Source organism: Conger conger, chromosome 4, assembly GCF_963514075.1.
Source record: "Conger conger chromosome 4, fConCon1.1, whole genome shotgun sequence".
In the NCBI taxonomy this organism is placed as follows: domain Eukaryota; kingdom Metazoa; phylum Chordata; class Actinopteri; order Anguilliformes; family Congridae; genus Conger; species Conger conger.
The window spans coordinates 41,862,645-41,883,163 of NC_083763.1; positions in this window are offsets into that span (position 1 = coordinate 41,862,645).

Here is a 20,519-nt window from a genome sequence, read left to right on the forward strand (position 1 = left end):
AGGAAAACAGAAGTAAAATCAGAATAAAAAGACAGAAGTTACTGGAGTGGGAGAGCAGCGCCACAACTTCTCGGCTCGCTGTGAGTAATCTCTGCCTCACAGTCAGAATTGGCTCCGGCTCCAACCTCCTGCTTTTATCTTCCCTTTGTGGAGTGACTGCACCGAGACAGAGGTTCTCCCACCTCTCCCCCTCTCAGTTGTGGCTCCAAAAAAGATGATTGCCTCCTGGTAACGCCCTTCCCCCCAGTCCCCCCACCCCCACCCCTCCCTTTTCTCCTGTACCCGAGCTCTGTGCTTAGCAAACATCAAAGAGACCTATCATACCCTGATGGTTTAAATCTTTAAACAGGGAATAACAGCCTGAGTACATCCAGACCCCTCACATCCTACAGTCATGTCACTGTGTGTTCCTGCGACAATTACCAGGGGAGAACCGGGCGGCTGAGTGATTCTGGTAGTGCCGTGTTCTCTCCCCGGACCCAGAGCTGCCGCTCTGATCAGGGGTTGGGCGAAATTCTGTTTGAAATGAGAATAGGCTAATTTTCATCAGCTCCTTCTCAAGGAAGTCCCAGGTGCCACGGCGTGCCAAGGGTCATCATTAGAAACGTTGCCTTCAAAAGGCGCCCGCCGTCTTGTGGCGATGTTTTCTCTCTTTGTTTAATTTATAAACATTAATGAAGAAAATTTACAGGGTAGGCACTCTTCCACAGGGTCCCGAGCCTCTCTCCGTCCCTCTCTCTTTCTCTCCTGCTTTCTTTCTATCCTCCGTCTCTTCCACCGGCCTTCTCCGCAGAAAACACTGCCACTGGTTGATGAGCATCAAACAAACAAAAAAATAGTCGCAGGACGAGAGGAGGACTGAGCAAGGGAGAGGGAGAGAGAGGGAACGGGAGAGAGGGAGAGAGAATGAGAGTGAGAGAGGCTCATTTCTGATTCAAAATTCAGTAAGATTCCATGATCAAAGCAGATTCAATAACTCCCAGCTGTTCAAAGGGACTTGTATAAAACAAATCAGATGTGACCGAGAATAGAACAGCTCTCATTAAGAGATAAAGTAGATAATGACAGGTGAGGAGCTAAGATGCTACGCCACTGTAATTCACTCCCCCAACAGCTCACGTATTTGTTTTGTTTTGCTCTTTTTATTTTGTCTCCCTCGGAGTTGTTTTTTTTTGTTTATATTGATTAGGGAGGGAACTGAACTAGCGAAAGGGTGGAATTTCTGAGACAGCTTCCCTGTTCTGCTTCGTGAGAGACAGCCGTTGTGTTGTGGTTGCGTTCTTAGTGTCTCTTGTGTCATGAAAGCATAGCTGTTTGCGTACACAAAGTCACAGGGTGCTAAACGCTTCGCTTCGGGCCTTAGGGGCTTTGCTTTTCTGCCATCCTTTTTTGTGCTGTGAAATGACAATTACGCTGCGCAGAACAATGGCCACCAAACCGAGGGGTTTTTCGAGCGAAAAAGCGAGCACTTCAATAGGGCTCACTTGTTCTACCAGCAAATAAAAGAGAAGACATTTTTCAGATGTATCACTCGCCGTTGAACTGCTCCAGAGGGGCCTGAGAAAGATCTGGCCGTTAACCAAGGGTTCATATTCATATTTACTAACCGTTCTAATATACGTCTCTTCTCAGTGCACAATTAAGCGGAAAAACATGCAAAAACACACTCAGAGAGAAAGATATACCCCCCTCCCCCGCCTCAAAAAAAAGAGGAAAAATTCTACCATTTTTGCGAGTTTCATAGACACCGCTAACAACTTATTGTTTTAGTGTCCCTCAGGCGAGACTTGCATCTGTTTCTCCACCCTAGGCTCTGACCTTCACCACGCACATTTTTCCAGCCGCGCCAGTCAGTTTTGTAGTCATGGTGCGCTCGGAGGAGTCATGAAAAATTCAGGTACGATGTTTCCCCGAGACCAGGCTGGTGGTGGCGGCTTTGTTACGGGGCTGTTCCCTCCGCCGCTCCCAACCGCCAGCCGGCTCTCGGTGAACCACAGGTTACCAGCGTGGCGGCCCGCGCGCAGGCAGCGACGATGGATGGCCCCACCCCACCCTCGCGCCTCCTTTATTCCACAAAACTTACTCATCTGTCCGTCGCTGCAGTTTCTGTTTTTGGCTGTTTTACCCCGGTTGGAGACCCGGCCATTTTGTGGCTTATGGTGTTATTAAAACCAGACCATAAAGCGGGGGGTGGTGGTGTGGGATTGTTTCGTATTTGTCTGTATCAACCTTGTAAATTTGCAGGCAGCGGAAAGAACTTAAATAATACACTAAGCTGAACTGGGTCTGCTGCTCTTTTTCAGGGCCTCATGCATTTTAAAAGCTTGCTTGGGCTGGAAATAAAATGAAGGCAAAGAGTTCCTTACAGGTCTTTAAGATTAGTGCCAGGGATCACAAAAAGGAAGATGAATGTCCAAGGGGGGTGAACTATCTACATAACACAGGCCCATACCAGTACCTGTGACTAAAGAATACTGCCTCAGGCTCCATAAAATACAACACATGGTACTGTATATTTTAATACCTGTATTTATTGTATAGAAAGATAACAACAGGGAAGAACTAAAATCTAATTTATTTTGGAAGTACAAGATGTAACGCAAATGTCTTTCCATGGAGACCAGAACAGGCCAGAACAGTCAGAAAAATATCTCATATTTTACAAAACATAACTTGTTCAAATTATATTTCAATAAATTGAAATCTAGCTTTTCTCTGACCCTCCATGATGAAATCCTAGCTGCACACCTGGCTACAAACTGGTGTGTGCAGCGCCGAGGGTTGGGTCGACGACATTGCCTCTTCGCCACCACTCACCTGGAGCTGATGAATTGTGCCTTATGGAAACATGTCATCGCCCTGTCACTTCAGAGCTCTCTGTCACCACCATATCCCTTGCCGTCCTTTGTGCGACTATATTGGCCGACACACCTACTTCGCCAGCATCCCCCCCCTCCCCCGTTACGGGGTGAATATCCGTCCACTGTTGGGTGTCTGTGTCCCTAGTGTCCACCAAACCCCCACCCCCGGTTAGTTTACCCGGCGGGAGATTGATGTGCCAATCCCGCTTTGCGCACTTCGCCTCAGAAAACCTGCCTCTTTAACGTCTCCTCCAACCTGACACACCGCTAATCCGGCCAGCGCTCCGGCGGTTAGCGCAGTCTACGGGAAGCGGCGGGCACCCCGAATCCTCACGCGCCCCCCCCCGCCCCCTTCCCCGTGGCACGTTCGGCATAAGTATTACATTAACCCCAGTCATAACTGTCTGAAGAGCTCAACATGTGTAAATCAGTATGTATGTGCTGGACTCTTCCAGGCGAGGTGAGAGCGAAGATAGTTCCCCTCATGCATTATTCCTGCCAAGATCCTAATCAACATGGAGATCCCCGGCAGTAAACAATGCCTGAGCCGCTTATTAAAGCTGGGGTCTGCGGCTCCCCTTTACCTGGGCTTGATGGAGCGCACACTGCCATCCTCAGTCAGATAGGAGGGGATCCTGGGAGTGGGATGAGGCACCCCTAATTTGCTGGGAGGCCATTTTACCTTTGGGGGTCAGTGGAACTACCCTCATGATCTGCATACAGAGGGTTCCGGATAAAATAAATGCATGAATGCACACGTAGACACATACGGGTACACACATGCGCACACATAACATGTGCACACTCACACACGTGCACAGGCACACACAAACATGCACACACAAACACAAATACACACATGTTCGCACTTCATTAGGAACATTTTTACTTGATGACACCCACTTATTCATGTGATTATCTAATCAGCCAATTGTGTCGCAGCAGTGGAATGCATACAATCATGTAGGTACGGGTCAGGAGTTTCAGTTAATGTTTACATCAACCATCAGTATGGGGAACAAATGTGATCTAAGATGAAGGAATGATTGTTGGTGGCCGACAGGGTGGTTTGAGTATCTCAGAAACTGCTGATCTCCTGGGATTTTCATGCACACTAGTCTCTAGAGTTTGCAGAGAATGGTGCAAAGAACTTGAAAAAATCCAGTGAGCAGCAGTTCTGCAGACTGAAACGTTAATGAGAGACGTGGCCAGAGTGGTCATAGCTGACAGGAAGGTGACAGTAACGCAAATAACCACGCGTTACAACAGTGGGATGAAGAAAAGCATCTCTGAACACACAACGCATCATAACTCTAAGTGGATAGGCTACAGCAGTAGAAGTCTAAAAAATAAGTAAAATAAATACCTAATAAAGTGCTCGGCGAGTGTATAGGGTTCATTTATCCAGTGAAGTGAGAGACACAATTTAAAAAAATTATTCGCTTTCTATTCAATTCATGTCAAAAATGGATAAAAGTCTTTGTCAAAATATTTCTGTTTACTTCAATTAATCAAAATTCTAAATGCAATAAAGGCTTACTTTCAGTGGATCCCTGCTCCCATTGTCATTCCATAGGCAGGAACACACACTGACAAACACTGATGCATTCTCTCAAGCAGCAAGAGCAGTGTCAAAACCCATCCATGCGCGCTTCTAAGCTTTTTAAATTGTTTTGTTGATTACTGAAATAATGTCACTCTTTAGATCAGTGCATTTGTAAAGCTACACAGATTCTCTCTTTATTGCTGAATTTCCCAGAGGACACACTCGCCAGGCATACAGAGAGGGAAACAGATTTATGCCTGCTGATGCACTTCCACGCACTAGGGGGCAGTGTGTGACTAAAGTAAAACCAGAAAATCCACATCCATACCTTGGACAGCGCCACTACAGAAACGAAAGGAAATAGACAGGCCTCTGTTTTATGACAAAAACAGTATTTAATGTGTTCATTTGTTGGATTACCATGAGTAGGCTAGCAAGTTAGGTAAGGATCCTTAATGACCGTACGTTTATTGCACTGAACTGTGGCACGTGCATATTCTGGAGAACTAAGATAAATGATGTAAGCTGGTGTAAGAAAAAGGTAATGCTTCGCATATATTCAGTGCAGCGTTATATTCGCAAAGTGCAAAAGGTCTTTCAGAAGGTAGTGGGTGTTATTTATTTTCTGTGGCTACCTCTTACGCTTTATAAATAGTGTACCGTCTGTTCATCTATTATTGAGATTCTCAAAGTTTCCCAATGCACTGTTCTTAACAGAACGGAATAAACTTGAGGCTCATGTTCCGGGGTCTTGTGGAGTGTTAGGGATAACCTTTTAGCAATGGTGCCATACAAAATACATAACCCCACCACTAAAAAGCTTTAATAGACTAGAAAATGCCCCAATGCCCGTAGAAAACCTGTATTTGACACTATTTGACAAGGCCTTACTCCCTACCAGAATACATGCAGGCCCAGTACTACAGAATTCCACCAGTAAAGCACTGTACAGTATTGTCATGCTCCTACTTTTCCAGTTTGTTCCTTCCAACAAAAACAATCATTTGGGATGAATTTGCGATTAAAATATTGTAAAATAGACATAATTTGAAGACAAATATTGAATATACTATCATTTTGACTGTGCAAAGTCCAATGAAATATTTTGACTTACCATTCTGGGGATGTATACATATATGTGTGAGTGTGTGTGTGTGTGCGTATGTGTGTGTTGTGTGTGTGTGTGTGTGTGTGTGTGTGTGTGAGTGCCTGTGTGTGAATGCCTGCATGTGTAGACAATATGATTTTTTTATTAGTATTACTCAATTGCAACATTTACGTTATAGTGCGGAATACGATATGTGCTTGTAATGTGCTTGTAATCTTACACAATTATCAATTAAATAATTAACAGTTTGTTTATAGACCAGAATCCTGGGGAAGCATGAGCTGGAGAGAGCTATGTTTTATTACATCAAATTTCTTATTTAAGCATTTCATTTTTTTACATGCACAAAGCAGGGGTATTTCCCTTTGTAATAATTTCTAATACCAGGTTTTGTACAGATTCAAAGACCAAAATAAAAAACAACAACAACAAAAAAGGGATTTAGATCTAACCAGGAAATAGAGATTTTCTACAGCTACTTGGAAAAAGCTGGTGGTTTTAAAATCAAAGACTAATTGCTAAGTGCAAATTGTATTTACTTGTTCATTTAAAATGCAAGCAGACGTGACCACTAGCTGACACAGTAATGCTCTATGAATAGTGTCAATTATGGTGGGTGTAAATTATTTGTAAATTAAATAGGGTACCTTATACACAAAGGCACAAAAGCTCACACCTTACAGTGAAACAGCTGCCAGCCTTGTTCTGCCATGGAAAGGGCTGTTCATTAGATGGGGATATCTCTCCTGGGTCTGTCCACCTGCCTTGATCAAGTTAACATTAATAATGCATCAGCGATTGCAGTAATACAACCATTACATTCTCTCTTATTCTCTCTCTTTCCCCGTCGTCTCTGCCACCACAACACGGGGAAAATATAATCTCCCCTTTATCTCCTGTGCCTCTGGATATTGCCACCAAAAGTATACATCTCCCACAAAAAATGGGTTTACCCTTTCCTATTTGGGTTCACTTCACCTTAAAAACAATACACCGACTGTGGCATGCCAGAGATGAAAGTTGTCAATTTGAAGTCACTGAAACTAAAGAATGCTCATTTCTCTGCAATTTCCTTTCCCCCACAGCACCAGAGCATCATAGGAGAGCAAGACCTTTTTTGGGAGAGAGAGAGTGTGCGAGAGACACAGAAAAAGAGAGAGAGAGGAAGACAGAGAGAACGAGAGAGAGAAAGACAGACAAGTAAGAGAGAAATAAGCCAAGAAAGACAGAATTCTAGCAGACACAGACATGCTTCTCAAAGCAGTTAAGATTCTCAAAGTGACCATAAATTTTAATGTTAGTTGAAATAGTTTTGGGAAATTGCCTTAAATTATTGGATTTGGGTGTTAAGATTCAAATCAAGAGATTTGCATAGATTTAAGCCATCTGTAACGAAATGTGAAAATTGTTACGGCCACTCTTTCAAACACTGGCTTCTGTGAGAATGTGAGAAGAATAAATGGGAGACAAAGCTAAAATAAAATCCCTGGATCACTTCCTTTTTAAAAATGCATATAATCATTTATTTTCATGGCGGCGGGTCTTCGCTGTCAATACACAGATTTGAACTAGTTGAATGTAGGCATGACTGCCGGCTGGTTCGGTAAATATTACTTATTATTTTTCAATGTAACGGTCCTAAGCCCGAGCTCAGATTTCCATTAGGAAGCAGACATTAAAGGGATTCTGGAGTCATCCAAACGGCCAAGTAATTAATGTTACCTTGCACGCCCAAGACATTAAAATGTTAACAGTGTTGGAGTCGTGTGATTCGGAATACCGAGTGAGAGCTTTATTACAGCGGTGGAGACAGGGGGTGACATCCTCTCTAATTGGGGACATCAGGGTTCCTGCTGCTGGTTCTTATCTCCAGTTCAGATCTCCTTTTAATTTATTCACCCCCACCCCCCCACCCCCCACAACCCCAATCCTTATCGCGGGAATCTGCTCTCATTACCAGTCCGCCGCGCTCCTCATTTGCATTTCAAGTGGCCGGGCTGAGCGGGAGCGTCATGCGTTCCTGTTGGAGGGGCCTCTTCAGGAGCCGGCCCTATCAAACGCCCGGCGCTTCATCACTGCGCGCCTGACATCTGGGCTACCCTATTCCCAGGAGCGCTGCAGTGTCATTAACAGGATTAATCTGGGCCTTAATTTCATAATGATTGCTGTTTTAATGTATGTGAACGAGCGAAGTCTCTTGACTCATTACCGCCAATTTGCCCGGGACACATAATCAGACTCTTACGTCCACCAACATTTATTTTTGGTAATGCATTTTAAAACTGTAGATTAAGCAAATACAGTTTAGTTCCAGCTGAGTGGATACCTAAGAAGCCCTTATTTATGTTTTATTGGGGGCGGCAGATTCGCAAACTCTTGCGTTTCTTATAAATGAGTTAATTACTGGAGACACTATCGCTGGGGTCATTGCTGCAGGAGACTGTGCTCTTTGCTAGCGTAAACGGCGTCTTCATCGGGGACCCTCCTGAGGTAGGGTCTGCTGAAGGTGTATATCATCAGGTAGAGAAGGCCAACAAATCCCTTTCTCTCTCCCTTACTACACTGTCTCTGCTTCTGTGGCCGACCATTAACATTAAGAACGTCAAATAAATTAAATTCAGAACTCACCTACAAGGGCCTGGTATTCATTTCTGAGGATGAAAATAGCAGTAACTCCAAAGCAAACCAGGCCTTAAATTAAAGGCCCAAAATCCCTGATGCATTTTAACCATGGTCATCTGAGCCAGGCCTTGAGCTATTTTTTTTTTGGTTAGACTTGGTCTTAGAAGATTTCTATATCTACACTACTGTTCAAAAGTTTGGGATCACCTTGTCTTTTTCTGCTTTTTCTTTTTTTCTGTTTGTAATCAAACAATTCATAACTGGTCAATGGGCAAACTCAGTATTTACAAAAGGGTATTTTTATACATTTTGGTTTCATAATGTAGTAATTGTAGGACTTTTTATATGTAGTTCTCCATTTCAATGTTTGAAACAAATTAATATATTGTCAAATAAAACAGTCATGTTTTGTATTTGGTTGCATATCCTTTGCATGTCTGTGACCCATTAACACCATCTGGTCAAGTCTGGATATCTTATTTTCACGTTGTCCTACAAGCCATACTAAAACTATTTGCATTGGTATGGATATGTGTGGGAATTGGGGGTTGGGACTAGATTCAGGTGTAAATTAATCTAGTCCCACCCACCGATTCCCATAGAGATCCATACAAATGCAAAGAGTTTTAGTATCGCTTGTAGGACAATGTGAAAATAATAATGATGGGTCACAGGCATCAGGTAGTCATGGAATGCAACCAAATACAAAACATGACTCTTGTATATGACACTATGTTAATTTGTCTCAAACATTGAAATGGAGAACTACATACACTCAGTGAGCACTCAATTAAGTATTTATTTGACTTTTTTTTGTTGACTTTTTTTACTTCTGCTGCTGTATCCTATCCACTTAGAGGTCAGACGCGTGTTTAGAGATGTTCTTATGGTTACTTGCATTACTGTCACCTTCCTGTCAGCTTCGACCAGTCTAAAGTGGTCACTGAGTGTATAGAAATTGCTGTAATTACTACTAGTAATTACAATGGTGAAACCAAAATGTATAAAAATACCCTTTAATAAAATCTCTGAGGTTGCACTTTGACCATGCATGAATTGTTTGATTACAAACAGAAAAAATGAAATATAAAATCTGAAAAAGCAGAAAGGTAACCATAAACTTTAGAACGGTCATGTACTTGGGAAATAGTGCTGTAGGAGCTATGAATAAATGCAAACGTGAAGTGATTTTGGTATCTGAGCATTTCTGTTAAAGGTTTTCTTTTTGGGCAGTGTGTGAACCTTGGATTGTTTGATTAACGGACAGCAGGAAGTGGAGGAATGGAGAAGTCCATAAAAGAGATTTGGAGCCTTGAAGCTCCAGGAATATGCCTTCAAGAATAAGAAAAGCCTTATTTTCTAGGGAAAGTCGTTTCTACCCACATATCCTCAATGCCAAGAGACACACTACTGGTTTGAAGGCTTGCTTTGGAGACGGAGATAAATGATAACTGCATTACCATGAACAAGCGGGGCACAATTTTATTTCTGTGCTGTTCCATCCCAACGACCAAGGAAGACATTTGCCAACCCTTGCTCCCCACACCCCTGTGGCCACAACTGTTGGATGGTAATAGTTTGTGCTAACGCCGCAACAAACCCTGGGCAATACATTTGTGCTCCTGTCACCCAACGCCTCCTGGAACACGGCAGTCCAAATCAGCCAGCTTCCCTTAAAATCAAAGACAGGGGAGGCCGAGGTCTTCTCGGCACGGGAGAGGGGGAGAAAATCACACGAGAAACGTGGCTGGGAATAGGGCTCTGACACCACACTCCATGAGCAAAAGTACATCATCACAAATACATCATACAATCATACAATTCAGTCCTGCTCCAGGGCAGTTTGGGGGAAACTCTGTGAAACTGTGTGGAGAGTGTCATAGTTTAAGGAAAGGATTCCACACTATGGCCTCAGGGATCCTCTGAGGCCACCCGCCCCCTACCCCACCACCCCCTCCACGGGCACCGAACTCCCCCCAACCCCCACCTACAACTGCTCAAGCGTTGACGCCTGGCCCCTGATCTCTGCGCAAGTTGCAGAAGCTTCTGGTCCTGCTCCATTAGGTCAGATGTTGATGCAGTGCTTGGTAGGAGCTTGGATAGTCTGCTCTATGCACTGTTGGTAGTCTATGGCATGAAGCTAGGAGGTGGAGGTGACTGGAGTCTGGTGGCACTGGTTTGACACAATACTGATCTAGCAGAACATTTCTTCATTGAACAGTGGTCTCAAGGGGTGCTGGTTTACAGTGGTTTGACTATACGGGGGGACTGAATTAGATTCTTGCGCATGTTGGGTTTCTCTAGATTCTATTTTCATTGCAATAAAGTAGTGATTAGTAGTTACAGTCTTTCATGTCATAGGCATTTCACATGGCATTGCAATGTATCATTATTTACAAGTATAACCTACAAAGATGTCTGAATGCAATAAAACATGACATTAAATTGTTTGGACAGCCAGCTTTAATTAGTTTGCCTTTAGTTGGCATCTATTTAAGAGAAGACTGACAGGTGGTATTAACATTAGGAAAGACATAATAATAACCATTTATCAGTCACTTCACCATGTTTAGAGTTTTAGAATAGCTATTTCCTTTAATCTCTGTCAAATACCAGCCTGTAATTTAACAGAGGTATTTATAGTCAGTAGAGCACAGACCGATATACTTGTTCTTTCATCATCAAATAGTGAAGTCAATATTAAACTCTATAGTATTTGGAAATTTTAGGGAAGGAAAACATAATCAGAGCAAAATATGGCTCTACTTCCAGTGTTCTGCTGTTTACTAGTCTACTACTAGACCCACTGCCCCCCCTCCCCCCACCAAGCTGCAACATGCCACTCAACATTTCATTACTCATAGTTTTGAACACATCCAAAACACGATGCCCATTTCATTTGTGACAAAATATTAATTAAAGTCTTAAATGCCAGCTCGATAATTGGTTTGCACCTGCATGCAAAGAGTAGGTATTAAGATTTTTTTTCAACTGAATATTAATTTTTTCATCCCTGGGTGTCTTCATAATTCTCCAAAAAGACCCTCATACTAACACATGGGTGCCGAGTAAATATTGAATCTGCGACTAAACTCCTGGCTGTACATGCAGGGAGAGAGACAGGGGGAGATGTGGAGTTGGGAAGCTCCTAATTAAGTAGCTCTAATCAGGCTGTGTGCACAGGGGTCAGTCCCTGAGCGTAATTTGTGATATTAAACTGCAATGTTTTTCTCCCTGTTTGTTGTGCGTTGCTGGTTAAAGTTGATCCCTTTTTAATATAGCTGCAAATATGTGAAGGGGTGTTTCAATATATCAGGCATCTATGACGATCTCATCTAATTCAACAAAAGGACAAGAGTGAGACCTTGTCACTCAAGTCCCTCCATCCTTCCTCCCACCCTGCTGTTCCTACATTACTTTGAGGCCAACTAATTAAAATGAAGTTTCATTCGAGGGAGCTCCCTTCTCCTGGGCTGAACAGAGGGTGGGATTTTTGAGACTTGTACTGTTATTCTGAATGGCTGCAGTTGCAGACTCGGGTCCCAGGTGGGCGAAATGGCGGAGCTGACCACGGCAGATTGAGCCTGTGCGAGCGCCCATCTGTAGAGAGCTCAGTCACCAGGCTCCCAGGAGTCAACACAGCTCTGGAGGAACCAGTGGCATGATTACCGTCCCTGGAAAATTGGACCAGGTAGAGCTCGGCTACCTCTACCACAGAAGAAGCACATCAGAGAGAAGTGTGTAGACCTGCGCTGGAACATACAGGTAAGTAAACATAACTCTATATATGCATGCTGGAGTGTGTAAGATGTGATATTATAAGTTGCCCTAAAGTACACTAGAACATTTTGTACTTCCTTTAGTATTGTAGCAGTAAACTCTCCCCCAATGGATAAGCATTCAGTAGCTCATCAGTCACCAGAAGGTTCTACTTTGTGTCCTCTTGTTCAATAACCCAGAATAAAGATGAATGATGCTCAATGTCACACCAGAAAAATATTGACTGAGACTAGTTATTAGCTATTATGTAAGACAAGTATTACAGGCTAATGTACATAAAATGTAATAAAATGCGTTTCAGTAAACAATTTTGGTGCTCAATACTTTTGGTGTGCTATTTATGCTTTAAGCACACACATTTGGCAGAAAATATAGAACTTAGATGACTGGCCGTGGCCAGTCTGCCATTCTCAAAGACGAGTCATATGTGCTTTCTCTAACTTACTTACAGCCACTGCTGGGAAGTACCCTGTGAAATACTGCGGCTTTGACTTCTCTGACTGGGGAACCATAATTCTTTATGTAATTCTCTATGGTATGAGTGAAAAGTAAGAAAGCTCACAGATGGAACCATTTGGCCTGATAAATAATTTTTGTGTTCTATTCAGACAAAGATTTTTTAATAATTTCATACTGGCAAAGTTAATATGAAGCGATAATACGTAATGAGGTATGTGTCTCTGTGGTATTATATACATACGCTCAGTGACCACTTTATTAGGTATTTGACTTATTTGTCTGCTGCTGTAGCCCATCCGCTTCAAGGTTTGTTTTAAGATGCTCTTCAGCATACCACTGTTACAACACTTATTTGACTAAATGTCGCCTTCCTGACAGCTTGAACCAGTCTGGCAATTATCCTCTCACCGCTGTCATTCTCTTTCGAACTGCCGCACCCTGGACGTTTTTTTTGCACCATTCCCTGTATACTCTAGAGACCACGTGATTGGCTGGTTAGATATTTGCATTAATGAGCTGGTGTAAACTGTAGGTCTACACCAGCGGTCACTGAGGACATAGTATATACATACAGCATACATACACTAAAAATAATGACAACCACAACAACTAACAACAGGAGAAACTATTTTAACATACTAGCCAATTGGCTAATGACAGCTGTCTGGGAAATCATTTTCAACAGAAAAGAAACTTAAAATGGCATGTATTGAACAAATAAATAAATAAAATGCACTTGATGAGGAAAATATTGCAATTACTGGAATGAATGAACGGTACAGTATCCCATGAAACAAGATTCTACTCGTAATCAAAAATTCAGATATTGCTACATGATACAGTATGATACAAAAACACATGCATTGTTATTATCGAACAAAAATAGTCTACACGTATACTCACTAGAGTTTACACGTATACTCACTAAGCACATTATTAGGAACGCTATACTACTACTGGGTAGGGCCTCCCTCTCAAAACAGCCTAAATTCTTCATGGCATGGATTCCACAAGATGTTGAAAACATTCCTTAGAGATCGTTCCGTGTTGACATGATTGCATCACACAATTTCTGCAGATTTGTCAGCTGCACATTCATGCTACGAATCTCCAGTTCCACCACATCCCAAAGGTGTTCTATTGGATTCAGATCCATTGACTGGGAAGGACATTGAACATCATGCTGGAAGTAGCCATTAGAAGATGGGTACATTGTGGCCATGAAGGGAAGCACATAGGCAGTGGCATTCAAGTGGTGATTGAGTGGTATTAACAGGCCAAAAGTGTGCCAATAAAACATTCCCCATGACATTACACCACTGCCACCATCCTGGACTGATGACACAAGGCAGGTTGGGTCCATGGATTCATGCTGTTGGCGCCAAATTTTGACCCTACCATCTGTACGCCTCAGCAGAAATCAAGATTCATCAGACCAGGCTACGTTTTTCCAGTGTTATGTTTTGGTGAGCCTGTGCCCACTGCAGCCTCAGCTTTCTGTTCTTGGTGGATAGAAGTGGAACACAACATGGTCTTGCTTGTTGCAGTCTAATCAACTGTACGTCGCTCTGGATAAGGGCATCTGCCAAATGCCAATAATGTAATGTAATGTATAATAATATTCGAAGCAGAATAGGTCCACATGAATAGACTGAATTAGTGCACAGAATATGTAACAATGGCATACATATACACAATTAAGAATAAAGAAAGTTTTTACCTGAGAATAAAGAAGTTTTTAGCACAGCCTTTAATTAAAGTCATAATAATATTGTACAGTGAAACAAGATACAAACTTAGATTCCCTACAAACTTATTATGTTTTATAATGCCAATAGAAGGCTGCTCGGAACTTGTGTTGTTAAATGTTTCCGAAAATCCTCCTAAGAGCCACCAAGTCTCTGATCTGGAACCGTATACACTCAGTGGGCACTTTATTAGGTATTTATTAGACTCTTCTGCATACCACTGTTGTAATGCATGATTATTTGAGTTACTGTCACCTTCCTGACAGTGACTGACAGTTGTTTCTCGTTGGCATTAGATTGATTGATTAAACCATAAACAGTTCTACTCTTGGTTTTAACCTTGGGTTTTGCCTGTGAAGACTGCATTTAGATAAACCAACATGAAGACCAGAGAGCTGTCTTTGGGAGAAAAGCAAGACTCCATTAGCAGAAAAAGTAGAAGGTTTTAGACTGGCCAAGTCAATCACCAGACCTTAACCCTATTGAGCATGCATTTCACCTCCTGAAGAGGTTAAAGGGAAAAAAAACCCCAAAACAAACAACTGAAAGAGGCTGCAGTAAAAGCCTGGAAAAGCATCACAAAAGAAGAATGCAACAGTTTGGTAATGTCAATGGGTCGCAGGCTCGATGCTGTTATTGCAAGCAAGGGATATGCTACCAAATATTAAGTGTTATTTACTTTCATTTACTTAAATACTGTCTGTTCCAATACTTTTGCTCACCTAAAATTGGGTTGTCTGATACCAAAGATGCTACGTCCTAAGTAGTTTAACACATCTATGTGTAAATACCAGGAAATAAAACTCATTGTTCATCTTTTTATCTCAACCTTTATGTCAAATTTATTAATTGTATTGCAAAAACAAAGGAATTGGCCTTGCTGTTCCAATACTTTTGGAGGGGACTGTTAGTTGATGCAGCTATGATATTATGCTGAAACCTACACTGCTTTTTCTTTCCAAGACATTTTAAAATATAAATATTTCAATAAAAATATTGAAAATATTGTCAATAACTATTATTTGTGTGTAATTATCAAGGGTGTAATTATCATTTGACAAATAAAAATATTTATCAAAACATTTTTAAATATGAATATTTCTTCTGAGACCCTTCTGCCATGCCTCAAAATGATATGGTCCTCACAACTGCAATGACCAAAACCTCTAATTGTGACCTGTAAATTAATTGCTTTATCGATAGCTTACTGAAAATACAGTGCAGTACTGCTGAAATGTAAATGAACTACTTTACTGATTTAGTTTTCTGCAGCATGAACATAGCAAAGTTTCTCAAGCGTTGCTTAAAATGTAAAGATAAAAAAGTTTTTAAAGTAAAATCCATTCTATTACGTGACTTACAGTGGGCTCCAGAATTATTGGCACCCTTGATAATTACACACAAAAAAATGTAAAGTAAAAAAGAATAGTTATTGACAAAAGCTTTAATTATTCAATGGAATCAACCAAAGTCTAATTTTTTGTCTGGAGACAGAGATGGCCATTGCATAATGATGGTTGTATGTTTTTACTTAACCACTTCTGTGTGGATTTTGATGTATGCTTTGAGTCTTGTCCTGCTGGACAATCTACCTACAACCAAGTCTCAGCTTCCTAGCAGAGGCAAACAGATTTGATTTTCTGCCAAGATTTCCAGGTACTTTTTTGAATGAATTGTGTCATTGATCTTAAATAGTGCCCCTGGGACACAACATCTCCGGAACATCAATGACCCACCGCCATATTTGACAGTAGGTATGAGGTGCTTGTCGTTGTATGCGTCCCACTTCCAAACTCAAAATGCTTGGTTTTGAATATTGGGTTCAGTCAGGGCTGTCTTTGCGCCACCCTTCCAAAGGAGATGCCATTTTATTTTTTGACTTGGTGACCCCAAGACACAAACAATCTCTGCCATTCTTATGGCCTCCCTCACCATCTTCCTTACTGTCCATGGGGATAATATGCACTTGTGTCCTCTTCCTGGCAAGTTTTACGTATTTTTATTATTCACCTTACAGTGCTTCAACTGTTTATTTTTTGTACCCATTAACCGACATCTGTGTCTTCTGAATTGACAGTTCTGTGGCTTTTGGTTGACAAAGGATTTTACATGCTTGTTACCTCATTTTCATACTCTAGTAAAATAGGAAGTCATGGAATGACACAATATAGTTATTTTTTAATTTTGGAACCTGTGGTTTTCAGAGAAAATTAGATTACTAAATAAAAAACAGTGAATCATGAGAGTAAATGTATAGAATAAATGTTCCCATAGTTTTCCCATATCGTTGAACAAAAAAATTAGATAATCATCTATTATATGCAGCCATTTTTATTAAGGGTGCCAATAATTCTGGAGCCCAGTCTTTTATGCTTGAAAGAAAATAAGAGTAGGAGTGAATGCATCCCTCAGTTTTCATCGGTATGCCCAGGTTATTCCAGGATTGATATCCTTCCAAGTGGCCTCTCACTGCATTTTTTATGAATGAACTTCTAGCAGGTTCTTTTCTTAAACTTCCAGCCCACCATCATGCTCCCCAGAAATAGCGAAGCGCTCTAAGGTTTTGATCTGTCATCATTTTCTTCAGCCCACTTCTCATCTGGGAGCCTTTGACATTGGCCTCCCACAGATCAACCTCCAACCAATACAGATGCTCATTATCCCCTGCGTCCCTGTCACCGCAACCTCTGCATTATAACTTTCCGAAAATCTTGTAAATAAAGTGACAACAACAATTTTTTATACACTCTACATTATCTGAGTATGGGGTGTAGTGGGTTTGGGGCCATAGATTTAAGGAAACATCTGTAGACCATGCATGTCTCATCCATATATAATAAGGACACACATTCATATATAATGCATGGATAGGTTGATCTTTCTATTCCCTATATTTACATATCATGAATGAGTCATCCATGAAGTCATAAAGAATTGTGTAAGGTCTGTTCTGTGAAGTCACAAGCCAAAGAAGGCAAATGCAACCATGGGATACAGCATTGCCAATGGGAATATTGGTCAAGATGTCATGATGTTCTCATTTGCATTGAGGTGTATGAGTCCAAGGAACTTGCTAATTCTGTAGAACATGAAATTATGCCTAAATGTATATTTATGTTCATCTCCATTTCAACGCATTGTGTAGTATATTGTATCACTGCATTGCTGACATCTATATTCATTGTTAAGCATTTCGTTTATTATTTATGTACAAAAAAACAGGAGGTGTGCAGCATTGCCAAAAACACAATGGAACAGTGGTCCTTCTGAACTGATACTACAGCTCAATCACTGGATTCAGTCTGCTCCTCGCCTGAAGGATTTAGCCTTAATCATGTTTGTATTATAGAATGTGCGGTTGCACTATATGTTTCAGTTGGTTAGAAATAGCACATTTTGAACCCCAATATCTCCCCCGTTTCAAAACCAATCTCAATGCCATTTTGCAGGTCTACTACAATCGCAATAACCAACTATTGCATAATAAACATGAAGACTTTTTTGTGCAAAAATAAGTCAATTTAAATCCAACGGATCCCGATACAAGTCCACTCATTATGTGGGTAATTCAGAAATATATGTGCTTTTTCTAATTTTATGATTGCACATTTTATTACATTTGAATTAGACCTCAACAGCTAAATCGGCAGCTATGTTATAGTTTATTAGGCCAGTCTTAAACACCAAAAAAGTTAGTTTACTAGAACTAGAGTTTACTAGAACTCATCAATGAATGACAAAATATGGCTTTTTTTGCCAGTACATGGCATCAGCGTATAATAAATGGGATTTTCTTTAATGCAAGTTCTCAGCCAAGGGTTTTTATTTTTAATGCATATTTACAATGACCTATCAAATATTAATTGAACCTCCCAGTATAATAACCATGGAGATTAATCACAAAAAAACTGAAAGGCTGATGTTAGCATTAGGGATCATTAGCTTTGTAGCACTGTGAAATTAGCATTGTTAGCTGCACTGTTGTGATCACCAATAGAAGATTACATTACATGGCATTTAGCAGACGCTCTGATCCAGAGCGACGTATAACTAACTGCAAATCAAACACAAGAACAAGTGCAAAGAGGACCTGAGAGGACAGTACAGTTCCGAGTCCTAGTGTAAACATACAGAAAATCAGAACCCTTGAAGAGTACAATCAACTTTCAAACTAGCATACCACAGTTGGAAGCTAGAATACAACAATACAACAGCCAATAAAAACAACAATACCTATACAAGTAACAATATCTATACAATCTATACATAAGTGCCATTACAGTCTAATCACGGTGGTGAGTTGGGGAGGGAAAGGCAGAATGGAGGGGTCTTGTTGGTGTATAGGTCTTGATAAGGGATTGAGTATATACAGGGGCTGATCCTTTAACTGCCTGGTATGCGAGCACCAAAGTTTTAAATTTGATGCGAGCCATAACAGGCAGCCAGTGGAGGGAACATTGAATACCAGACGGGCTGCAGCATTCTGGATCAGTTGTAGGTGTCTGATGGCAGATGCTGGAAGGCCAGCCAGCAGAGAATTGCAATAGTCCAGGCGGGACAGGACCATTGCTTGAACAAGGAGCTGAGTGGCGTAGGTGGTGAGAAAGGGTCGGACTCTCCGGATGTTGTACAGGAAGAACCTGCACGCCCGGGTCACCGTAGCGATGTTCTCGGAGAAGGATAGCCTGTTGTCCATCACCACTCCAAGGTTTCTTTCAGTAGGGGATGAGGTCACTGTGGTATCCCCTACTGAGATGGAGAAATCAGAGAAGGGAGAGGTTAAAGCAGGGATGAAGCATAACAATGATAGGAGATGCTATGAGCAGAGATAACAGGGCCAAGGGATCTTGTGTAGATGGAGAAGAGGAGGGGTCCGAGGACTGAGCCCTGGGGGACTCCTGTAACAATGGAGCGAGGGGTTGACACTCCTCCAGCCCAGGACACCTGGGTGGACCGGCCAGAGAGATAAGATTTGATCTACTCTCAGGCTGTGCCACAGATCCCTGTAGTTGCCAGGGAGGCTAAGAGGATGGAGTGGTTGACTGTGTCGAACGCCGCAGAGAGGTCAAGAAGGATCAGGACAGAGGAAAGAGAGGTTGCTTGTGCAGCCTGAAGGGACTCATTGACAGAGAGGAGTGCAGTCTCCGTCGAGTGGCCAGGTCTGAAGCCGGACTGGTGGGGGTCCAGCAGGTTATTCTGTGAGAGGAAGGAAGAGAGTTGGTTGGAGGCGGCTCATTCAATGGATTTGGATAGAAAAGGAAGGAGAGATACCGGCCGGTAGTTTTGAATGCAGGAGGGGTCTAGAGTGGGTTTCTTTAGGAGCGGTGTGATGTAGGCCCTCTTGAATGATGAGGGAAAGCAGCCAGAGGACAGAGAGGAGTTAACATGGGAGGTGACAAACGGGAGGATGTCAGGCGTGATTGCCTGAAAGAGGTTTGAGGGGATGGGGTCCAGGGCGGTGGGAGAGCAGGAGGTGAGACACATCAGCATCTGTAAGGGGACAGAAAGAGGAGAAACAGGGGGCAGACACAGAAAGGGGGGCAGGCATAGAAGTGGTGGTGGTCGCGAAGGTGCTGCGGATATCTGCAACCTTCCCATCAAAAAATACCGCAAAGTCATCAGCAGTGAGCGAGGACTGAGATTGTGGGGGTGGTGTGCTGAGGAGAGAGGAGAAAATTGAGAACAGTTGACGAGGGTTAGAAGTGGAATTCTGGATTTTTGTTTGGAAGTAATTTCTTTTGGCAGTGGTGATAGCGGAGGAGAATTCCGCCAGGAGAGACTGGTAGGAAGACAGGTCCGATGGGTCTTTTGATTTCCTCCACTTCCTCTCAGCTGCACGTAGGCTGGGCCTGGAGGAACGTACAAGGTCAGAAACCCATGGGCTGGGAGGGGAGGATCGAGCAGGCCGGGAGACAAGAGGACAGAGAGAGTCAAGGGCTGAGGAGAGAGAGTAAAGCAGGGCAGAAGATGCAGAGTCAGTGGGTAGTTCAGAGAAGGATTCAAGAGGAGGGAGAGAAGCGGTGACTCTGGGGGCAAGGGAGGAGGGTGATAGAGAGCGGAGGTTATATCGGACAGAAACAGTGGGGGTGAGAGAAGGGGAGAGAGGCAGAGGGGCTAGGGGGATGGAGAAGGAAATGAAGTGGTGATTGGACTTGTGTAAAGGGGTAACAGTGGGGTTAGAAGAGGAGAAGTTCCTCAGAAAGATCAGGTCGAGAAGGTTTCCAGCCTTGTGAGTTGGGGGAGAGTGCTGCAGAGAGAGGTCAAAGGAGTGAAGTAGTGGTAAGAAGGCAGCAGACTGGGAGGCTTCCAGGTGGATGTTGAAATCTCCCAGGAGGATAAGTGGGGTGCCATCCTCAGGGAATGAGCTGAGTAGAGTGTCAAGCTCATCAAGGAAA